At 37.1% G+C, this 24,179-nt stretch overlaps 1 long non-coding RNA gene across 1 annotated transcript; it reads right to left on the bottom strand.

The window, feature by feature from the left end:
• Positions 1–470: 470 nt before the first annotated feature.
• LOC111922797 (uncharacterized) lies at positions 471–23,969 on the bottom strand. The gene is made up of 3 exons (XR_002860727.2): positions 23,610–23,969; positions 10,247–10,360; positions 471–816 (listed from the first exon to the last, which is right to left on the bottom strand). It is a non-coding gene; the product is annotated as an uncharacterized LOC111922797 (long non-coding RNA).
• Between the last annotated feature and the right edge of the window lie 210 nt (positions 23,970–24,179).

The raw sequence follows: 24,179 nt of genomic DNA, 5'->3' as shown, positions 1-24,179 counted from the left end.
GCCATCCAGCCTCAGAGCCATGTGCATGGCATCTCCCTCCAAACTTCTCTTATGGGTCTTAAGTCCCACTTTAAGAACAGCTGAAGTCCTTCCCATCCTTGAGGGGAGTGCTTAATACCTTTTAGCTTTTTGGACTGTTTTAACAAATATATATACATAAGATGTTTCTATATATACATTTGAAACTATGGCACATCAAGTGACTGATATTGCTCTGATGCATTCATCAGCAAAATCACTTAATTTGTTTGTGTGCAATACCTTTAAATCAATTATGAAACAGTATGTTTATAGGAGCTGGCAAAATGTTGTCAGCATAGAATAAGTTGGCACCAGGGTCTAATTATATCATATAAAAGCAGCATTTGCATTAGTTATCATATACATCAGTCTCACTTGCCCTGATAAGTTAAGCAGACATGCAGAGAAACAGTTTTAAACAGAAACATAGAAAGAAATACCCAACTTCATAAAATTAGCATTTAATTTTATTTTTAAATAGTTTAAAAAATGCTCATACAAGACACAGTATAACAGTATTATACTTAAGCATAGATGGGACAAATGACAGGTTGACAGTGCTTGTTCCGAAGGCTGCACAGGACAATAGTAAAACTAGAGTGAAGTTCATAACATCTGACATCCCAAAATAACTAATGGGCTCATGAACATAACTCTTTAGCTGACAATGTCATGTTTGTTCCATACTTCTGCCCATGTCTTGGGGTCAAACAGATGTTACCTCTTTAGCAGAAGTCTCTTTCCTCGTCTTGCTGTGGCTCAAGGAACCACTTGCACTTGTTCAAGGTTATTTTCCTGCAAGAGAGAGGGAAGTTATTACATTTCTTTTAAGAAAATAGACTCTTCTCCACATTTGCCTAATATGTATTGGGCTATTCTGCCTGTGTTATCTCACAGTGCAAAATAAAAACCTTAGAAGCTATGTTTGTATAAGAAGAGTCATTGTGATATTCACTGTGTAACCAGGCATTGTGGTTTAATCACAGCCGAGAGCTGAGTACTGTGGTGCCACTTGCTCACACACCTGTAAATAAAGGCCCTGGGTGGTGATGATGATGATGATGTTGATGATGATGATGATGATGATGATAATAATAATAAAATAAATAAATAAATAAATAAATAAATAAATAACAACAAAAAGAGAGAGATGAATAAAAGCACAGAAAAACAAGTGATGCACCACACAATTTTCACCCCCTGCTGACCAATGTCCAGTCTATCCCTGAGCTGTGAAAGGCAGCTCCCAGCCAGCTTCTCCCAGTTTATATACAGGGCGTCATGCTCTATGACATGGAATAGCCCTTAGGCCAATTTGTGTCAGCTCTCCTGGCTTCCTCCTGGCTTCTTGTACACCTATCCACTGGCAGAGCACAGGAAACTGAAAATTCTTTACTCAGGGTGAAGCAACTGCTCAGCAACAAGTAAAGCGTCAGTGTGTTATCAACACTGTACTGTAACAGCTACTAGAAAAAAAGACAAGAAAATCTCACTCCTACAAAACCAGGACACTAGGAATAAGAAATAAAAGAGTTTAATTTCTCTTTTACAATCCTATACATTCTAAGAACATCACATATAGGTATTTCTGAGATGATCACCTTGTTTTTTTGAATCAGAATTTCTTTGAATTTCATCTCCTCTGTAGTAGTACTTTCTTTCAGCTTGTATGTTTTTAATGAGAACTGAAACAAATGCTGACTTTCATCTGAAGCAGAGTTTTGCAGATGTACATGTCCTTACTTAATTAAACTGGCTTTAGCAATGTTTGAGGATGATTTAGATGTCCTCTGCTGACTCAGTTACAAAGCATGCTAGAAAAGCAGGGAATCATGTGCTTACCGTGTACCCTCCTGGGGTACCACCAGTGCTCGACTTGCTGCCATATTTTTGATTGATGTATCTGAATAACTCAGTCCATTAAGGGGGATCTCTATACACTCAATTTAGCTGGAGGCTAGAGGTACCTCCTAGGAAATGTGATAGAAATATTTTAATGGGAATATTGGATTAAAAAAAAATCCTTGCAGTAAATAAACCAAGTTTGGTTTGTTTTGTTGTTTTGTTGTTTTGTTTTTTTTTAATATGAATACACTGATGTTTACAGGGATAATTATCTTGTACAGAATCAGCACCTTTAGCTACAGTAAAGGCTCTCAGAATACTTTCCATGCAGCCTCAGTAGAACTCTTCATTCGAAAAGGTAATCAAAATTTCATAGCAAAATCTAAGGCTGATACTTATCCAACTGTTCTCATTTGGAGTTGGACAAGAAAATGAGAGAAAATATCTCAGATTCTGAAGGGTATTGAAGGGAAACCACTTCAGATATTTTTGAGCATAAATCAACTCACTAGCTAAATTAAGGTGTACATGCTGTGCAACTTCAGCTCACTCAGAATGCAGAGCCTGGGTTTTTTTTGGTAGGCCTTCCAGCAAAAACAGTCTCAAAATAAAAATACATAAATCCATTCCAGTCTGGGCTGCCTGCAGGGATGTGAGAGAAATAAAATATCCCAACAAGATATATTTATGACATCTGGAGCAGACTCAGTACAATGAGGTTTGGACCAAGGACTGAATCATCATTTGCTAAGCTATCCACACTGACAGTGAGCAGAGAAGGAACATAGCAAACCATTTACCTAATAATTGAGCAAATAGTCTAGATCTTTTTTAACAAAACTATTTTGAAAAATATTTCAGTAACAGCTAAAAAATGTGACTAATAAAACCCCAAGCTTTGTCCAGGAGCACTTGCAGTAAGTCACAAGGAATGCAGCTTCCATCCTCTCTGTATATCATTGTCATCACAGAAATAAAGCAGGTAATTTGCAAGATACTAAAAATTTGCTTGCCAGGGCAGAACAACATTATTTATTTTTGTGCTTGGTTGAAGGTCTTTTGTTATTATCTTGAGGGGTGGGAACAAGAATAGCACTCTGCTGAATGTCAAAAGAGTTTGACAGGTTTTTTTCAGCAGCATTGTAAACAAAATCATGATCCTCTTTCGGTGTTTACAAAATTAAAAATATTACAGAAAAGGTAAATATTCTGTATTCCAACATGGTTTGAATGAGTTTGACTTACAGAATTTCTTGCACACCACCAAAAGCAATGTCATGTATATCAATCCTGTCTCTAGCTTAAAGAAGGAGCAGAAACATTGCAAACTAGATTTATCAATATTAAATACATAAGTAATTTAAATTCTAAACATGTTTTAATCTTGGCAATATTTGATGAAGAAGTCACAGACCTGTGTCTTTACACAAAGAGTAAAAAAAGATGATTTATTTTTCATATGCTTCCTCAAAAGTCTTTAACATCATCTGGATAAAAAAAACAAAACAACAAATTCACAAATAATTTTGCTGTTGTCCTTAAGCTGACAAGAAGCATCAAGCTAAAGAATACCTGGATTTTAATTGATGTATTTGATAGAAATCCTTTCCTTTTAGTGTTTGGATTTGCTAAATCTTGTCCTTCAGTGCATATGTCTTCTTTTCATGTCTAGTTTTAAAAGTTCTCATTCTGTCAGAATCTTTACAATCAAAATTCAAAGTAATAATTTTGTTTAAGCACAGAAACTGGTTCAGGATAGTCTAGCAACCTCTCATTTAGAGAGAAAATCCATTGAGAGGGGAAGAGTAAAGACAGAATGGAAGTTTTCTGAGAATCAATAAACATTTAGGAAAGTACTGGAGATGAGAATGTGTAGAATTGTTATCAAGCTTCCGTGTTGGTGCATTTATTCGCCATTCTTGGAAATGTGGAGGTGTCAGTGAAGTACTGTCTCCACTGAAGTCAGCGGGGAAGGAGCTGGTTTTCTGATGTGGGTCCAGGTGGATATACAGAAGTTTACCATGTCCCTAAGAAATGGCTTGTCTGAAAAGTACAGACAATATCCCACCGGAGCCTTGGTTTGCAATATGACCAGGAAAAACACGGTACCTCCTTTTGCAACTTAGTCCCGTGAAAACTGAGCTACCTGTAGGAGTTACACTCATAACTAATGTTGAGTTAAAGGTTTGCAGTGCCTTCATTAATGTGCAAGTGTCCCTATGGAAGAGAGGAGAACAGCAAGGTGGGCTATATCTTGAATTCAATTCTTTGAAAAGTGGTTTTCCAAAAAGCCAACACCAGCACTCCCACAGCCATGGATACAAATCCATGGAGGTCATGTTCTCCTTATTTACTTTTTCAGGTGTATGACCAGTTTCTGATCTCCTCAGTAGTTACTTTGCTGTGGCAATGTGTAAAAAAGTCCTGAAACTTCCCTGAAATTCTTTCTTCTCAAGAGTAAAGGTGACAGATAAGAACCCAGAGTCCCACCTGCCTGGCCTGTATTCTGCAGGTGAAACCTCTCTGCATGAGCAGACAGACAGCAGACAGTGCCAATAGTGGCCAGGAGCTTTGTGTGGATTTGTGGGATGTGTCCAGCCCTGCCATGGTGTACCATGGCACCTGGGTGCCTCAGAATTCCTGGTGGGGGATCAGTCTGCTTCTCAGACCAGAGGAACTGCTTGGCTGTGTAATTTCTGAGAGTCCCTGTTTTGGTTTTGCTTTAGCTGTCTGGAGTGTGGAGGGGGCCAACACCAAGTGGAGCAGCTCCAACTCCCACCTTGCCACTGACCCTGGAAAGTCCTCACTGCAGCAGGCAGCACCAGGACCCCTTGTGCACTGGCCCCAGGGACGTCCCTTAAGCACTGGGCTTGGTGTCAAGTGATGTTTCACAGCTGCAGGATAAAGTAGATGCAGATGGGAAAGCAGCAGGTGAGCTCTCAAGACAAGCCATTCTTGTACATATTTGGAAAACTGCAGACAGTAAGTTTGATTCAATATTGGCTGTTAATCCAGGACCACTGTTCTTTCCTCCTCCAATTGGTCCAAACACAAGGAAGACTGCAAGTCCACTCATGAAGAAGTTTTCAGGGGGTAATTGTCTCAGTCCTTAAACAGATCTCGGGTATTATTATATACATCAGGTCACAAAGTGCTTCAAAGGAGCACTTTGAAGGCTGCTCTTGTTCTCATGTAGGACCTTCTTCCCTGTAGGTTCAGACAGACAGACCTCTGCTTTTGTGTTTCCCAATCTCCAGACAAATATTTTTCTGAGTATTTGAGTTTGCCTTACAAGTTTCATCTTTTCCTAATGTTACAATGCATTTTCTCATCCAGACAGTATCAGCTTAGTTGGCTCCAAAGTAGTCAGGGATACATACAGTCTTTTTAGTAAAATTTTCCTGTAAAATATCAAATTATTATATTATCTCAGTCATATTTTTCTTTACATTTTAGCCCATTTTATGTCACCAGAGTTCAAGGTGGGCAGTTTCTGATAATCAAACACTAAATAAAAGATTCTGTTTCATATGGTATAATCACAGAATGCTTTGGGTTGGAAGGGGCCTTAAAGACAATGTCATTCCAACCCCCCTGCCATGGGCAGGGACATCTCCCACTAGAGCAGGCTGCTCAGAGCTCCATGCAACCTGGTCTTGAGCACTGCCAGGGATGGGACATCCACAACTTCTCTGGACAACCCTTTCCAGCGCCTCACCACCCTCACAATAAAGAATTTCTTCCTAATATCTAATTTAAGCCTTCTCTCTTTCAGTGTGAAGCCATTTCCCTTGTCATGTCACTACATGTCCTTGTAAATAGTCTTTCTTCATCTCTCTTGTAGGGTCCCTTTGGGTACTGAAAGGACACAGGTAGGTGACCCCAAAGCCTTCTCTTTCCCTGGCTGGACAAACACAGTTCTCCTCTCAGCCTTTCCTCATAGGAGAGGTGCTTCATCCCTTGGATCAACTTGGTGGCATCCTTTGCATTTACACAATGCTGTAACTAACACAATCGCATGGGAAAATGCAGAACAAGTCCTACTTTTTCTCTTTAGTGTTGGAAACAGTTTAATGATGAGCTACTGGAATCAGTCTGTCATGGTTTAAGTGCAGCTAGAGATGAAACATCACACAGCCACTTGCCTGACCCCCTTCCTTTCTTTCTCCCCCCACTTCAGTGGAATGAGGAACACTGAAGTAAAACTTGTATTTTGATACAAGACCAGTTAAATAATTGAAAATGAAGTAAAATACAAAAATAGTGCTAAATAGTAATAATGATAAAAAAAGGGGGGTGAAAAAAACCCCAGCAAGTGATCCACAATGCAACTGCTCACAACCTGCTGACAGAGCCCCTTCCCAAACCCAGATCAGCCAACCTTTCAGGCAATTCCTGAGTTTATATACGGGGCATGATGTGGTGTGGATGTCCCTTTGGTCAGTTTGGGTAACCTGTCCTGGCTATGCTTCCCCCCAGTTTGTTTTTTTGCCTACCTCCTTGCTGGCAGAGCATGAGACAAGGAAGAAAACAGTCCTTGCTTAGGATAAACATGATTTAGCAAAAAACCAAAACATCAGCGTGTTATCAGCACCATTTGCATTCTGAGTCAGAAACAGAGCACAGTGACAGGTGCTGATGAAGTGTACCCCAGCTGAAGCCGGGACAGAGCTGCTCCAGGCAGGCACAGTTGGCTCCAGCCCCAATGTGGCTGCTCATCCTCCGCGCAGCTCGGATCATCCTGCCCGGCACCGCTGCACGGAGCTGCCACAAGGGCAGTCTGGCATGGCAGGGAAAAACACACGTGTCTGAAGAAAACCAAAAATGACAGTGGCAAAAATGCTTGCAAATGTTCTGGAGTTCTGGTAGATGCCCTGTAAAAAGCATGTTGTGTTTCCAGTGCACAAATTTTGTGGCATCAATAACCCACTGTAACTTTCTGAGGACTGTTTGTAAGGAGGGGCTATGCTCTCAAAAGAGTGCAGAATTTTATTTCCATAGTTGTCAGTTTACTAGAAATTGAGAAAGTGAACATGCTTGCAAGTATTCTGTAGGAAGAATTAATTAAACATCTTGAACTTCTAATACTTTCTGCAGCTTCTTGAAAGAATTTAATTGATTTACATCTGAGACTTTCATTTTTTTCCCAACCAGTTTTTACTAGTGTTTCAGGCCAGGAAGATAAGCTTTAAAACACTTACCTATTTAAAAAATATTGTGTAAGTTCCTTTTAGTATGACCCTAGTTAGTGTTCTGCAACTTACTGAGCTGTTTTTTGATATAGCTGTTTTCCCATCCACTCCATGAAAACAGAGACTGCACAGCAGGAGATGTTAGCTGGTGCACAGTTTTTTTCAATGTTATTTCAATGACAGGTTTGGGTTGGTGGTTGACATTAAAATGAAAGAAAAATATTTTCCAACACAGCTAGTTAAAGAGACAAGGCCATGACAAAGTTGTTTAGCAGCAAAAGAATTGACTTTTAAAGACTTTTTTAAAAAAGCCTGAAGCAACTTAGAGGCACAATGTCACATCAGATAGTAGCACCACTTTTTTAACAAGAAAAAAAATCTATTTGAAGATGCCAGCTCAATAATTGTTTTGCAACAGCTAAATATAATGGTATCAGCATCTTCTAAATCTGTAAGAGTGGTTTACTTTATGTTGCTATGATATTATATTATTATTTGATATAACATGGTTTATCAGGAAACAGCAGAGGAATAATGGTCAAGAGTAAACAGGAATAATTCAAATCAAAAAAATTCTCCCTTTTCACAGTTTTCCTCTGAAAAGTGACCCTATGAAACCAATAGATCTGTAGGTTTCATGTTTAGTATCTTTCAAGAGCTCCTGTATCAAATATGGTTACTTTCCAAGGCGTCTACTTTTCCTTACTGCTATTTCTTCAAACTAATCTATGGTAGAGAGATCACATGGTAATCTATGATTTCCTGGGCTTCTGAAATAAAATACAAAGGTGATTTGTATAGCCCATTGCTAAGCTGATGAGGGTAAATAGGTACATGGGAGGCATCTGACTAAATCATTCTCATGGGAGTGGGTAAAGCACAATAAACTCTGTCTGTTTATCAAAAGTGACAATAGAGGTCATTGCCATTTTTCACTAACATTTAGAGAATCAAGCTCAAGGTCCTTTGTTTGGTGTACCTTTTCCTGAGTTACCTTCATCCCTGGAGATCAGGGAGTCTACAAAATCCACCAAAGTCCCAGGAGCCCTGAGTCCACCTGTCTCTGCAGAGAGGCAGAGCAGGATGCAGGGCAGCCAGTCAGACACCACCATGCTCTTCCATGGAGCCAGGGCTGCAGCAGCCTGGGCTTTATCCCACAGACTCGTGGTGCATTCAGCTGTTCAGTGAAGTTTATCTACATTTAAGAAATTCAGTCATACTGCTAGAGGGCCATAAGGGTCTAGGGCACATAAGGTCAGTGAAGCAACATTTGATGCTGTTACAAAATGGAGCTTCTAACAAATTTGTAGTTCTCAGGAAACTGAATAGTTTCACTTGATCAGATAATTTAGAGTGAAATCAAATTTCAGAATGTAATTTGTCATGAACTAGAAACCCTTCTTCTCTGCAGTGAAGACATGCCACTAACACAAGAAAGCAAGAATTTGTGTGCCAGGGTATCATTAGGGTTAGAAGGGGTTGCTTTAAATTTACTTGACCGAGTAAATGTGAACTCAAGTTCTGTGTTTAAGACAAAAGCAAAGAAACAGCTAAAGAATACAAGGGAAAAAAAAACACATTATAATTCTCTCTCTACATTTAAATAATCTTATTTTATACTTTATTTTGTGTCCTTGTCTTCTCCCACTCTGGTAATTACCTCCTTAACCATTTACCTTGGGAACAGACAATGTTCTGTAGCTTACTTTCACTGAGTGAAACAAATGGACACTGGTGTAGTCCTCTTGTAACACCACACCAGGCATGATGGCACAAAATAGCACTACAGAGTTTTAGCAAAACAGAGCAAGAACTCATATTCCTTTATATTTTGCACATAGGTATTTCCTATGGCATATATGCAAGAAATTAATTTTTGAGCTATTTTATTAACCAACTCACCCATACAGTATTATTCTTTGTTAGATTATGTGTCCAGAGTGAAAATTTAAACTATATGCTTAATACTGAATATTAATATTTTAATTAAATATTAATTAAAATATATGCTTAATATTTCGATAATTATGTATTTTAACATGCTTAATTCACCTATGGACATGCTTTACATGCTAATGCAAATTAAAGATAACTGTTGCTGGTTTATGACGTGGAAAGTCCTTATCATTTGTTAAGAACAGCTGGACCAAAAGACCACAAAAGTTATATTTTTCCTGGACAGAGAGAGTCTGTCATTCAGTATCCTGAGGGGATAAAGGAATTTGCTATAAATGAATCAGTTTGGCCAAAATCAGTACAATCCCTAATGGAAAATCAGCCCAGACTGACCAGTTTTATCTGGCTCATATTAGCATACAAAGCATGCCCATAGGTGAATTTAACAAAAATTCATTCTTGCACTGCAAGCTATCTTTACCTAGAGACTACCTTTACCCAGAACACACATCACTCACTTCAGCATCTAAATAAAATCTCTTCTGCTTTGTGACAGGACAATAAAGATTGATTCAGCACATTTGATACCTGCTAATTTAAAAAACAAGAGGAACTCTATCCATTTAAAATGTCTGTCACAAACAGCATAGATATTACTTTTCTCAAAAACAAGAGATTTAATGCTGCATCTGCAGTATATTTTTAAAAACACCTGAAGTGTGTAAAATGCCCTGGATCTCTAATAGCAAAAACATAGAAATAGGAGGGCCCTGAAACAATTAGACAGATTTGCTGCCATTGAGTATTTAGGCATTGGCAAGAATTAAGAGAACCTTCTTAAGCAAGTAATTAACTTACTGCCAATTTTGGCATTACTTTGCGTTTCCTTTAAATGCCTGCAAAACTCCCACAGCCACCAGAACTGTATATTTCTACAGGTACCAGCAGGACTTGATGTGATTTTGTGTCTAATGTAGACCTGGAAATGGTGGGGTTGTGGGACGTTGGTTGTGATTTGTGTTGAAGCTGGGGGTGACTGTATGGACCTGGAGACCACTCACCATGGAGACACACGATTTGGTTAGTGCACAAACGAGTGTTAATTTCAAAGCTATAACCTGGGCTAGTGAAGCTAGAATTCACAGCTTTCAAATAATGTCCAAATGCCCTCTGTCAAAATTAGCTGCCATTCTTATCGACAAGCAACCAGGGATGTCACAAACCATACCATGGGTAGAAAACAGGATTACTGAGCTGCCAAAGTTAAGTTAAGATCTTAAGTTAAGACTTACCCTAACGTTGTCAAGGTCACAGAGGTGTGATTTTATCTTCATGTTTATAGGAAATCTCATATTTCTGATGGTTTTTCCTATTTGTTTTAGAGAGCAGCTGCATGATTTTCAGCCCTGAAAATAATACACAGCATAAGCAGCTGGGGACAGTGGAAGCTGTTGCTAATGTCTAATTAAACTGATACTTTTAAATATTATAAGTACTTTCCAGGAAAAAATTTATGGAAACATTTTGTTCTGATATTTCTGTGCTGTCACAAAAGGGAGCATATACTAAAGAATTCATTGCTTGGTCCACACTGTAAAACATCCACTGCTAAAAAGAGACATAAATATTGTAAAAATTGATTCTCATGTGGGAACATTCTTTGACTCATTGAAGTATCTATCATGCCTTCTCTCCTTGTTTGTAAGACCTTTGAATTAGATGTCCACTGTCTAAAATATTACTGCAAGTGTCTTGTGAAATCAGTTGTTGTTTGTAGAGAGAGAGATGCTTAGTATGCATTGCCATATGCAAAGTATGAAGACAGACCTTGTGCAGCATCAGACTAGATAATCACAGTAAATGGAGCAATTTATTAAGTTAATCCTTAAAACTTTAAATGTAAATATCCCTGCTGAACCACAAACCCGGTGTTCTTTGTGCCACCACATACAGATACTTTTAAACTAGAGTGTTCTAAAAAAGCCTAACTGGAAAGAAGAATTTGATAATGAAAAGCAGTGATTCTGTTTTCAGAAAAGTAGCATATACTTTTTTTTTCTGGGAAAAAAAAGCATTTACTACATTCAGCTCTCTCAAAAAAAAAAAAAATTAAAAAAAAATGATTGAACAAAGCTGCCCTCAGCTCAACCAGCAGCATTAGGATTCCTGCAACACATTCCAATGGCTTCTGCACTGGGCTCCTAACTGTGGTAAATTCCTCGTGTTATAAATCCAGTTTAATTCTTGAAATTACTTTAAATTAAGTACTACTTAGAAGTAGTACTTCTAAGGATAGATGGAGAAGGAAAAGAAGACTACTAAGTAAGATAACAGCAGTTTGTAGGTGAAAAGTACAAATATGAAGGAATGCTTATGAGGCAAGTGAGAAAGTAGTTGGAAGAATCAAAACTCTTAAAAGGCTGCCTTTAATGCAGCTTCTATTGTTTCTGTCTTGTCAAGTATTCATATTGATAAATCATGTCTGGCTAGAATGAAAACCCTGGTCCAGGGGGAATTGCTCTCTAGAAACACTCAGCTGCCTCCCACATCCAGTGGGACAGTTCATTTAATCCTTTATGCAGCTCTGCTTTTGAGAATGTGTTCACTCTTTGCTGCAAGCAAGTTAGAGCACACAAAGGACATGTACTGATTTTTTTTCTCAAGTTCTAAAACATTTCTCACGCTCTTCAAAATTTACATTTGACATGGAAAACTAAAATGTGAGAGATCCCAGAATAACCTGTATCAAGAGCTCAGTGAATATCATGTATATGGCATTTGATGTAGCAATGCACATAATGTCTATGACAATGTTATATAAATTGGCAAGGAATGTAAATAATGATGATGATGATGAAAATAATAATAATAATAATAATAATAATAATAATAATAATAATAATAATAAATAATAGTAATGTCTTCTACAGATACATTGGCCAGAAAAATAAACCAATACATATAGAAGTCCTCTAAAAAGCTCTAACTGGGGTAAACAAATGCTTTCTGACCTTTTATTTTTAATTTTGCAAAAAAAATATAAAGGTCCCATCTGAGCTACTTGTCTCAGTATCAGCTACAGATAACAGAAATGGACACTTCTAGAGTACTGTTTATTAAACCTTGCAACAGAACTCAAAAATAGATCAGATAATTTGTACCTTCTCTCCACCACCTATGAAGAGAAGACAGGTCAGTCATTTATAACATGTCTGTAAATAGATAAAGATGAATCCTCTCCCCAGTTTTCTAATAAGTCTGTCTTCCCTAGCTAAAACATTGTAATTTCCTGTGTCCTACAATTTCTCTGTTGGCTAGATAAATTATAGGGTTTTTTTAAGAATGGTTGTGTTTTTGCTTGCCACCTAGTAAAATTGGGTACAGTTCTCTCAACAATACTGTAATATAAATAATGCATGTGTTAGCCAAAAAGCTTAAAAATTGCTAAGCATCAATTTCAGTACCTAAAACACTATCTTTATTTGGTAATAGGCAGTTCCATACAAAACCCTGCTTACAAAATCAAAAATTTAAATGTAGGAGAAAAGCAGCTGTCTCATTAAAACTTTTTGTATCTGTAACACAGTGTTTCCAAACTTTTGCAGGGAGCACTTTTGGATAGATTACTAGCAAATAAGCATTTTAATAGACCTTACTTATATTTCTAACATAATGACCTGAGAATCTGTTTTGATTTCTCCTGCTTCATTTTTCTTTCTTCTAGCACTTCTCTCTCTTTTGTGGGACCTTGTTGTTCCTTGTTGTTCACTCTTCTTTGTCCTTTTGCTTGAGCCTTCCCTCCTCATATTGTCCCTGGAAATTTGGATTAACACCTACATGTCACAAAGTCACCAGCAAAGCGTCCATGGTGACTTCATGTAAGTCACTTCACTGATATCCATAGATGCTTCCCCATTATAGCAACAGAAGAACAAGATGATAGTGAAACCAGCTTTTATACTGCCATTCATAGTCAGTTCTCCTGGCGAGAAGGTTCAGTCTTGCAGTAAAAAAATGCCCAGTATTTTTGGGAAGTTGTCTGACAAAAAGCTTTCTCAGCTTTCCCTCTTGAGATAAGCAATAAAATCTTCAAATTAAATCAGAGTAATGGGTACAAATATGCTGAAAAGCTTCACATTTATAACATGTAAAACAAATCTTTATTCTATATATGGAGAAGTATTAAGGAATGTATTATTTCCTACAGGCAAACACAAAGTTCTGATGAGACAAAGCCAAGTCTTTCTAAGCCAAGCCATTGCCTTGCTTCTGGTGCAGTTTTCATCTTGAAAAAACATCATATAAAATATTCTTGCATGCAGTGAACTTGTTTGGATTCAGTAAGGTTAGTGGTTGAATTCCATTTGGAATAAGGAACACGTGGCAGCTCTGTTTGCCTTAAGGCCAATGAAAAGGAAACTGTCCATGGAAATTAGATTATTTCTTAGCAATATAATTTAAACATTCCTCTCTTCTCCCCATATTATGAAAGATAGTGTCAAGCACTGCAAGATGAAAATCAGAAGTAGCTCAGACATTCCTTTTGGCTTGCTGACTATGTATTATTTCCTGGATCCATACAAATTACTAACAGACAAAACAGAAAGATGCTCTTGACTTATTCATAAGAGATAAGAGATACCAAATATGCACAACCTCTCTTAGTTTCTGAAGGAACTGAAGTTCCTCAGCAAATTATTTTCCCCCAAGATTTTGAGTCTTTGTCATTTTTCTTGGACTGCTATGTCATATTTGGAAGTAACAGCTGATTTATCTGAGATTATAACTGTATTTTCTAGTCTTCTATCACAGTGCCCCAGCAAAAACATTACAAACACGAAACCTACCAGATTTTTGATGAGTCTGAAATGACCTTGCTCTGATAAAACTCATGGAGCTTTGCCTGAGCAAATCAAACCTCACACAACAAACAAACCAACCAACCAACCAACAAAAAGCAACCACAACCACAACCAATTAAATCAAATTAAAAGTTCTGTGTCTTTCTGGGGTGATGTCCCAAATCAGCTTGGAATTTGATTTGGGAATGCTCTCTTCCAAAGACTTTTCTGTGGCAGATCATGACCATTAGAGGATGGGTGACTACTAGTCATCATCAGCCAGTACAAGGTGCTTCCAGGTCCAAAGGCTATTTATTCTACTAGGAAAGTTTCAGGAATTTTGAGAAGCTGGTGCTTCAGTCTGATTTAGCATGTGCCTTATAATAATAACAGCAATCCAGAAATGATACAGGTTAAGTTTAACAGCATGCCTTTGGAAGCCCTCACCTCTCTTAATAATATTGATTTCTCAAGAGACAATCCCTTCTGGTATTTCCTGGAGTAAGTAACTCCTCCATCCTGCCCCCAGTCAGGAGAACTTCTTGACTGGTTCCTTATATCTGGAAAAGGCCCAAATAATTATCCTAGGGAATAATAATGATTAAATGGATATTTCTGATCCTCGCAGGAGAATGAATTGTAACTCTTCACCTGATAACTTACATTGTTCATATAAAGCATGTGAGTCTTGTAAAATAAATTACTAATGGTACTTTTTAAACCATACATTTTTCTTACTTAGAATGTGTAAAAAAGAGAGAGAGGCAGACATCTGTATAGACTTTTGTACATTCAAAATGGCCCCAAATAAAAATAGTAGTATAAGATGATGCTAAACTTTGATTGCTTTTGGAGTACAGTGCTCAATATTCTTAATAGATCTGTATATATTAAGAGGAAAATTCAGAACTTTACTTCCTTGGAATCTCTCACTTATGACAGATTTTCATATTTGATTTGATACTGTCTACTGACCTGGATCTCCTCATTGCCCAAAGCATAGTATTGCAATTCTACAATCTCTTTTTCCCTTTGTACAAAAAAAAAAATTCCTAATCTCCTCAGGAAGTTATTAAACAGCATCTACAGCAGCCTAATCACAAAGTTGTTTTACATTTTTAATCCTCAGGTAGTAAAGCATTGCTGTTCCTTACATCAGAAAGGAAATCTGTCAATTCTAGAACCAAGATTTTATCACTGTTAACATTCTTTTGGGAGCCCTACAAAGAACTTTGGTGTAACAACACAAAAAATATTGCCACATTGAAAATGCAGAGAATACATTGTGAGTTCCCAGGGGGTTCTAAGGCTACATCTTAAAACCTCTGTGAATGAAATCTCAGGACTATTTTCTATTATAACAGTCTTGCAGCAGACTGACCTGCTGGAAATGACAATACATTGGGGTATCTGATTGTGACAGATTATTGACTTTCATTGTGTGTGGGTGCTTTTTGATCTTTTTTTTTATCAGAGCCTTAGATTCTCTGTGTGAGTTAAATGTTCACACAAGTTGTTGTCTTGGCAGTAGCTATGTTTGCTTAGTATGGTGATATATATACTGAGAAATCATCCAATTGCAAACTACTGAGGGAAGGTAAAAGATATGAACTGATTAATACGGAAAACTGCACAAGTGAAGACTGAAATAGGGGAGCATTACTAATTACTAATTACAGTGTTGGTATTTTCAATATAGACACATTTCCTACTACTCATAAGTCTTGAAGATTAGCAGGTCAGGTCAAAATTGACCATTTATCATGGCAGCACATGTTAAATTACCACCAACTCACTTGGTATTATCAGGAAATATCTTTCAAAGATAATATCATTTTCTTATGAACCAGGATTTCAAATACTTAGTTTTATTTTCTCATGCTTTCTATTAAAAATATTAACCATTCCAAACAATTTCTGCTTTCTGTCTGGAACTGATATTGTACAGTTTCTCTCTCTCCTCATGTCTCAATACTCACAGGCTGGCAGTCTTTAAAATATAAATGTGTTTTAATAATCCAGAAACCCTTTAAAAAGGCAATGCAGAACAAGTTAACAACATTTTAAAGTAAAATTTGTCAATAGTTCCTGTTTTCTTTCTGGGCTGAAAAAAACCTGCTGGAATATCCGATCTACTGGGGTAGATCTACACAGGGATGTCACATATCCCATCATCAGATCTGTATGGAGCTTGAGGAAGAAACTGCAAATGCTTTCCTTGCTCCACTTGAGTCAATTTAGCCATTTCTATTCAAATTCCATGTTAATCTCTGATCTTTAACTACTGCCAGTGAAAAGGATGAAACCAGAGTGTAGGTCAAGTGTGGGAGAGTGCTAATTCTCCTGGATGCCTGAGGCTTTCAGTGGTAATACTTTAAAATTATGTTATTTTCCTCGTGACTGATTTAGGTCTGTTTTTAATGACAGGAGTTTAAGATAAATTATTTTTATTTTAGTCACAGCTCAAGTCCAGGTTAAGCTTCAAAAGCAGAGCATTCCCTGTCAAGTGGCAAGAAACCGTGAAATATAATTAGAATTACTTGTAGTCTATTCTCAAAAAAAGACTTAAACCAGAATTATGTAATTATTTTTCTTTAGAAGAGCTTGTCTGCTAGATTTACTTTCCTATTAAATCCAAAAATAGAGTGAGTCTTCTAACACATTCTGTCAAATAGCAGTAGAGAGTCTGGGAAAAGAATTTCATTGGCCTTAACTCTGCCTTGCTCTGGGTGTCCTCGTGCCTAGGGATACCAGGGGTCTTTTGCATTTCTTTCACTCCATACAACTGGATCTTCAAGACAGGAAGCTCCCTTAGACATTTTCTACACGCTCATGGCAAAACCTCTAACTCTACTGTCCAATCACACATTAATCCTTAGATAATTTTTATCATTCCATTATTCAGACATCATGCAATTGTTTTACTTTTGTAGCTTGAATCAGAGCTGGAGGAAAGGCATTGGTTCTCATGAAGCTGCTCGTGCTCCTCATTGCTGAGAGGCACAAATGCTTCACAGACACCAACCAGCACATTTCTGTCAAACACACCAGCCTTATTAGCCTTATTAGTTTACCAGTGGAGAAAACTTGCAGAGAGAAGAGATTAAACACAGGTGATCACTTGTGCCAGGGTGGGTAACTGGACCCCAAAAATTCTGACCCTTAGTTGCTCACTTATCTGGATAAGAGAGCCACATTCATCTGTTCCAGTTGCAAATGCCAAACTCAGTTTTAAGATGGGTCATTCCTGATTTATTTGAGCAGGTTTATCCTATGGCTCATTTTCTGCCTTTTTTATTTATTTTTTTTTTTAAATCCATCTGTTGCACTTTCTGTATTAGAGATTTCTACCTTTCAAAGAAAAATAGCATGAAGTGAGTTTTTGAAGCTAATACTGATACAGTATCTCAGTGTATTATAAAAAAATGCTGATTTCAGAGTCACAATGAGAATAATACATTCAGAACCTTTACCTTAATAGAAGGAGATAGGGAGTTATTGGTTATGAAGACACAAAATAAATTTTCCATTACATGTATTGGGCAATTCACAACATGATACAATACCCAACATGTCTTAGAAAGTTAAAGTCTATATTTTAATATTTTTCAGTAATCTGTGTACGTATTAGGGTTATTGGTCTGAATTTCTGATTTTTCCTTGTGTGTACTTGGAAATAGAACCTCATATCTGAAGATTCTTGGAGACCCACTTAGAATAAATTAATCAAGTAAAAATTAATGTTGTCAAATATTCCTCACAGGACTTGCATCATAGTAATTGTGATCTTACTTTTAATTATACTAATGTAAATGTGCTCAATTAACCAATAAACATTTTTGTCTTCCCAGACACATGTGCTGGGAATCCACAAGCTAAAAATCTTGGGTTCATGCTGGATTTCTGCCACTTTCTATTTTCTTGCTTGCAGTAAAGGTTTTTCAGTCTGCTGCAAGCTTTCAGCAATCCAGATTGTGCCCTCAGTGAAAAACTGCACAGGTTCACCCAGCCTGTGAATGGGGTGAGCTCATTTCCCTTCCCCATATCAGAAGGTAAGCATCCATTACATGTTTGCTCTTCAGAACTCACAGAAATAGGCATCAGTAGAGACCTGCCATCAAATAAGGAAACAAAATTAATACTATCCAATATGCAAAAAAAGGAATGCAGTGAGGAAATACATTTTTGTAGCATTTTTTACAATAAAACAGTATATGCAGATAAGTAATGTTACTGAAGAACTTCTTTATCCACTATGTGGCTGTAGAGCATTACAATTCAAGGAGTGATAAAATAAATTTCCTCACACTTACTCATTAATACACTTCAACTCAGTTTTGATATGGTTGAATTGATTCCTACTGCAGAATTCAAATAAATGTTCAGGAGTTCTCCTGAGATATTCAACCACATCACTATGCTGCATATAAAAGTGTAACCAGAAATGGCCTCAAAAGTGCATTTTGCTTCCAAGCAAACCTTTTTAGAACTAGAGGCAATTGACATTTGTATCCCTTTCAATTTTTATACTGTTAAACTGCTTATCAATATTTGCTCTTCTCATTTAACTGCTTGAATATTAGCTCTGCCTGTTGTTTGTATCAAAAAATAGAATCAAATTATGCTCTTTTACACACGAGTTTTCCCCCTTCAGTTCCTTCAACTGAAGCTAAAATTTGTTTCCTCATCATTACTCTGCCCTTTTTTAAAAGTTTTATTCCCTTCTCCTAGATATTTAAAAAGAAATGTGTTTTAGAGGGATTTTTCCTCATTAAATGTCAACAAAAGATGATGCTTTGACATGGTGAAATAAAACATTTAATTTTTATACCAGTTCCATCAGCTTTTTTGCCTAAATTAAATAATAATTCCATTTTATAAACATGATTAGTGTGATTGTTCTAAATATTTTTTTCAGATGGTTTACAGTTTCTTTTTAAAAAAATTTCAGACATAAATAGATATTTCTAAAGGAATCATTTGGGGGACTTTAAGTTATAAGAGTTTCAGAGAAAGGATTTTATTTTTATAATGCATCATTTGCCTCTATGATGCCATTGAAACAATGAATAATAATTACAAAATCTAAGAAATAAGAAAAAACATTTTCTTCTTTTCTGAATACCATAATATATTTAGCCTCCAGATATACTAAAAAAATGACATCAAGGGCAACTAACGTTATTAATCAAAGTGACATTTGAATAAATGGCTTTGACTTTATACACAAGGACAATATAGATGATCTGCAGATATCAGTTGTTTATCACACTGCAGTATTTTGTTTAATGCCATTACCTTGCCACTGATTCACTGGATGCAAACTGCTTGTCGTTCCAAGGCTTATTCTAGTGGCAAAATACGGAACAAGAACCTTATGAATATGCAGAGTCTTTCCCCATGGCGCTAACTGAGGTCTATTTATGGCTGTGATTTATGAGGCTTATGAGCACAGCTAGAATTTTAGTTCAACATTAACATTCCTTCTATGCATGACATGACAGTTTATAGTTCACAGCATCTCTGCACTACATTTACTGGTAAATAGAATTTTTTTTTTTTTTTTTTAATCCATTCATTTAAGATAAAAATCATCTTTCTAAACCTGTAAGCTTAGTTCTCATATGCAATTGGGTTAGGGGGAGGGAGAAGCAGAGATCATGGGGAGGGAACTCACTGAAACCTATCCCTGGAAGACATACAAAGTTTTCTGATCCCCATCCAATCAAGGAGTAGGTTCCTGAGTCCAGCTGCAATGGTCCCCTCTGTCAGGAAGGAGTGAAAATACAATAACTGAATCCAGGTAAAGTTGTTATTTCTGTGCCTTATGCTTGGTACACCTCTCCAGTCCTCTCCCAGCTGCAACCTTAGCACACATAAGCAGGTTTGCATCTTGGCTGCAGTGACAGTTTCTATGAATATCTGCATCACCCAGAGCATGTGGACCTCCTGTGACTGATGACTACCACAGCCAGCAGGAGAGTCAGTGTTTGCCCACAGCTGAGGGGGAAGAAAACCGGCACAGGAAACACTGAGCTGCAGCTTTGAGAGTGCCTGCACCAGAAAAGCAGAGAACTTTGATGTCCAACTGGACAAGGAAGCAGAAGAAACAGGCACATCTTGGAGTAAGGGATCTGTAATTCAACAGCTTTTGGAGTAACCGAGAGAAAGGGGTCTATGAAAGGAAAAGTGTTAATCAACAGTAACCATAGGAGAAGGAGAATAAGGCAGGATGTCACATATGTAAAGACTGGAGTTTGATACCTTAACAGGAGTGAGTGCATTAAGCACTTAGTTTGGCCTTTTGGGTTGGGGCTTTCAATTCTTCAATGTAGAAAAGCATTTTCTACAGCTAGGAATAAGATTTAAGCAGGGAACAGAGAAGTTTCTGGGGGCATTCAGATCTCAAGTGGCAGGTTTGGTTCTCCCATTCCTTCTCTGGTGTAAGTTTATTACAAAATATATATTTAGAAGAAAATATTATTTTTTCCCAGGCCACATTTGTAGGGCCATTGTTATTATTTTTAATATTAAGCTTAATTTTACCCTGATATTTTTTTGGGACTTTTCTCCTCTTCATTAGTATTGTAATTTCTCTCTTTCTATGAAACAGCTTTGGAGTTTGTCATTCAGAATAGTTTCTTTTGAAAATTTTACTCCAAGGACCTCAGGCACTAAACTGTCTGCTTTTCCTACTTTCATCTCAAGGCACATTGACTGGCTTTCAGGCTTCATTACAGGTCTTTATTTTACTAAACTTTCATGGCAAATGGCTTTTTGACTGTAGCATCTGAAGCAGACCTTCCTTGACCCTTTCTTAACTTGTCATTACTGCAAGGCTGTTTGGTCTAAATGCAAGGTACTTGTTGCCTTTCAAAAAGAGTTAGAGGCTGTATTTAGTCCATGTAATTTGAGGACTCACTGCACCTCACAAAAGCCAAAAGCAGAAGTCAGAATGTTCATTAACCTAATCCTCACTTGGTTCTCTTAAAAGTGTTATGAGGGATTTAAAATTAAGCACTAATCAGGTGGCCAAGTGACCTCCTCATAGCTGTCTGTTTATAACCACAGTAAGCAGATATATCCCAGAGAAGTAAAATTGTGACTGTCCAGTTGAAATAATCTGTCCTCTGTAAATAGAAGCAGAGGTAGAATATCCAGGTTTTTTATACTGTAACAGTCAATAACTTCAATAATTTGGGACATCTAGACAGACATCAGAAACTTCACTAAGCCACAGGCTTTTTCATCATAAACTCCTCACCTGCAATGGAATTTTAGGGCTTTACTCATGTCACCCCAAAGATGCTTGAAATTTTGTATAATTCAGCTTTTCAGGGTGGGTGAAGTTAAGAGGCGTGAATGAAAGGAAACTTCAAAAACAGTTTGAATGGAAAATCCATGCTTATCTCTGGCAGAATATAGTCATATTTCTACACTTACACTGATGTCCAGCTAATAATATCTTCTTCTTAAGGAATCATTGCTCACATTAGAAAATTAATATGAAGTCTAGGCTGGAAGAGTGATTTTGAAAATAAAATTGTATTGAGAGGTTAAGAAATCATTGATCATTGATTTCATGCTTGTATAACTGTAAAAACAGAAGAAATTTTATTAAATATAATTTTATGAGTGTGCATAGCAGAAATAAGCCTCCTGCTTAGTCTTAATGGCTTCTGACTCATTACAAGTAAATAATTATTACAGAGAGTGTTAAATGTTGGTTCAAAGAAGCAGAGAGGAGGGCCCCTAATTGTCACTTTCGTTGCTTTTATCCTTAAAATATCAGGTTCTTCCTTACTTATTGTGGATTCATGCTGCTGGAAATCATGAATAGAGCCAGCAAATAACTTGATCCTAACTAATATTTGTAATTGCACAGAAAATAATGGTTTCTTCTTTCTAAAATATGTCACATTTATATTTTTCTCTATACTACTTTTCTTTAAATATGGTGTTTAAATATCAAGGTCTCTGCACAGAGATCTGTTGAAACACAGAATTTTTTATTCTTAGAAAATTAAAACCCCACAATGATAAATTGTACCTTATGATTGTGTAGCTCTGGTCCCATCTGTTCTGTGAAAAGGAGAGGCATCTGACCTTCAATTCATTCTCCCTCCTTTTTTTCCTATTTCCCATTCTTTTTTTTCTCCTTGTCTGGTTTGGCTTGTGCCTAGGGGAGTGCTTGTCGGGAGCTGTCACCTGGTGCTGCCCCCACTGCCACTGAAGTCTTCAAACACAATAAGCTAATGAGAGAGAGTGCCACGAGGAGAGGAGAGACATGTTAACTTAGGGATTCCTTCACAGTGTTAGAGGAGACAAGAGAGTGTGTATGGAGGACTAGAAGAAAAGCCTGAGCACTGTGATGCCCTGGTGCTCCCTTCTCTGCTGCTTTACTCCTAGCATGATGGCCAGAGTCAGCTCCTGAAGGCATAGTCATAATACCCACAGGCATTACCAGGAAGCAATACTCATTAAAAATAGACATTCCTCAATTAACAGTGTTAAAAGTAATTGGTAATAATAGCTTTAGAGAAAAAGAAAAAAAAATGTAGCAATGTAACTTCATAATATGAATAGAGGTTGCCACATTCTCTATTATCAGCCAGGCAAGTTAGTATCCAAACAGGAGGACCCAAGGGTAGAACTATTCCAGAAGCACTTCTTTATCCTTAAGGAGATAATAAAGATGTACCTTTTCAACAACTATCATTAAATAAGCAATCAGCTGGGATATTCCTTCATTGCAGAAGAGAGCTGCCTCGTGCAACTATCAGTTCTTGAAAGATGCAGCAATTTGTGACTAGCAACAGGGACCCAAGGTTCAGAAGCATATCTGAGAATATTTTTAGCTTTCACACTAATAGCTAAATGTTTTGGACAAGTGGAAAGTAAGACAATGTGCCAAGTCAAGTCCTGCAAGTGAATCACAGCAGTCTTAATCTGTCAAACACAAAACAAACAAGCAAAACAAAACAAAACAAAAAAAAAACAAAAAAAAGAAGCATAAACACAAAAAGAACCCCACAAATAAAATAAAAAAAACAAGAAAGCAATAAGTTAATATACAAAAAAAAAAAAATACTGCAAAGAAGCAGAAAAGTATATTAAAAGGGCAGATGTGCAGATATGGTGTAAAAATCCTGATGAAAGAACAAGGTTAGATACTCCTCTATCTCAGTACACAACCAGTAGTGGTAAACATGTATTCGTATCTTCCTTGAAATAAGGCATCCTGAACTGATGACCATAACTGATAAGAGATATTAAACACAAATTAGAGCAATCATATTGTAATCTATCAGAGAAACAAGCAGGAACTGAAGAATTGGACTGTGCATGGAGGATATTAAGGCAGCACAAAATGGCAAGGAATGAAATTATTTGGAAAGCTCAAGGAGGCAGCAGATGCAGAGACACAGCAGCACACAACTTATTGTGTGGCTTGCCAAAGAGACAGCAGGATACTGGTGAATGCACCAACTACAGAGAGTTCTGGCACTGTGGAAAAGGAAAAAAACCTAAACCAAACCAAACCAACAAAAACTAAATCCCAAACAAATTTAAATTACATAGACAAAAGAAAACTAGGAAAATATGAATTGCAAGTACATAATCAAGCAAAAATACCTAGGTTTAAACTTCACAAGTTCCATAGCCTTCAGTTAAATTACCAGTGGATACATGAACCTAAAAACACTGGGAATGTGATAAGAAAATTTCTATGAATAGGCACAAGAGCTAATTTAACCTTTTTTATTTTAAAGCCAAATAATGACAGTATGCCTTCAACAGCACTGTGAAGTACCTGTTGGGTACTGCAGTCCCTGTCTCAGAGAGCAGCAGGTGTGTGGTGGCTCCTAGGGCACAGACTGGCAGCTCCTTCAGGTCTTACTCTGGTTGCTTCTAATTGCAGGAGCCTCCACTTGGTGATTCAGGGTCTTGGTTCTTAATTTTGTTTGTATAAATTCAGAAAGAAAAGGAAAGAAAAGAATCAAAGAAAGCAAGAGACAATGCTGAGGTCAGAGTTCCCAGAATCTGGGAGTAAGTAGTGCAGCAATTATTCAGATGCACAAGTCCAAATTGTTTAAACAAAGCAGTGGTTAAATGTTACTACACAGAAAATACAAAGAAAGATGGAAAATTATACTTCAGTACTTCAGTACAAAAAGACTGATTTGGACAAGTTATATTGTGTGAGAAATCCAATTGCCTTGCAACAATTTGAACATTACTGTTGCTCAGAGGAAAAAAAATTGTGAGAAACAGTATTGGCAATGCTCCTAAATAAAGTCATATCTGTATTACAAGTCAGTGGGTGTTCTGCTGGCTTTAGGAAATACTCATGGAGACACATGACAAAACCATTCCATATAAG

The sequence above is a fragment of the Cyanistes caeruleus genome, chromosome 3, assembly GCF_971803275.1.
Source record: "Cyanistes caeruleus chromosome 3, bCyaCae1.hap1.1, whole genome shotgun sequence".
Lineage (NCBI taxonomy): Eukaryota > Metazoa > Chordata > Aves > Passeriformes > Paridae > Cyanistes > Cyanistes caeruleus.
Note: the sequence above shows the minus strand (reverse complement) of the source record. Positions and strands in the feature narration are given on the sequence as shown.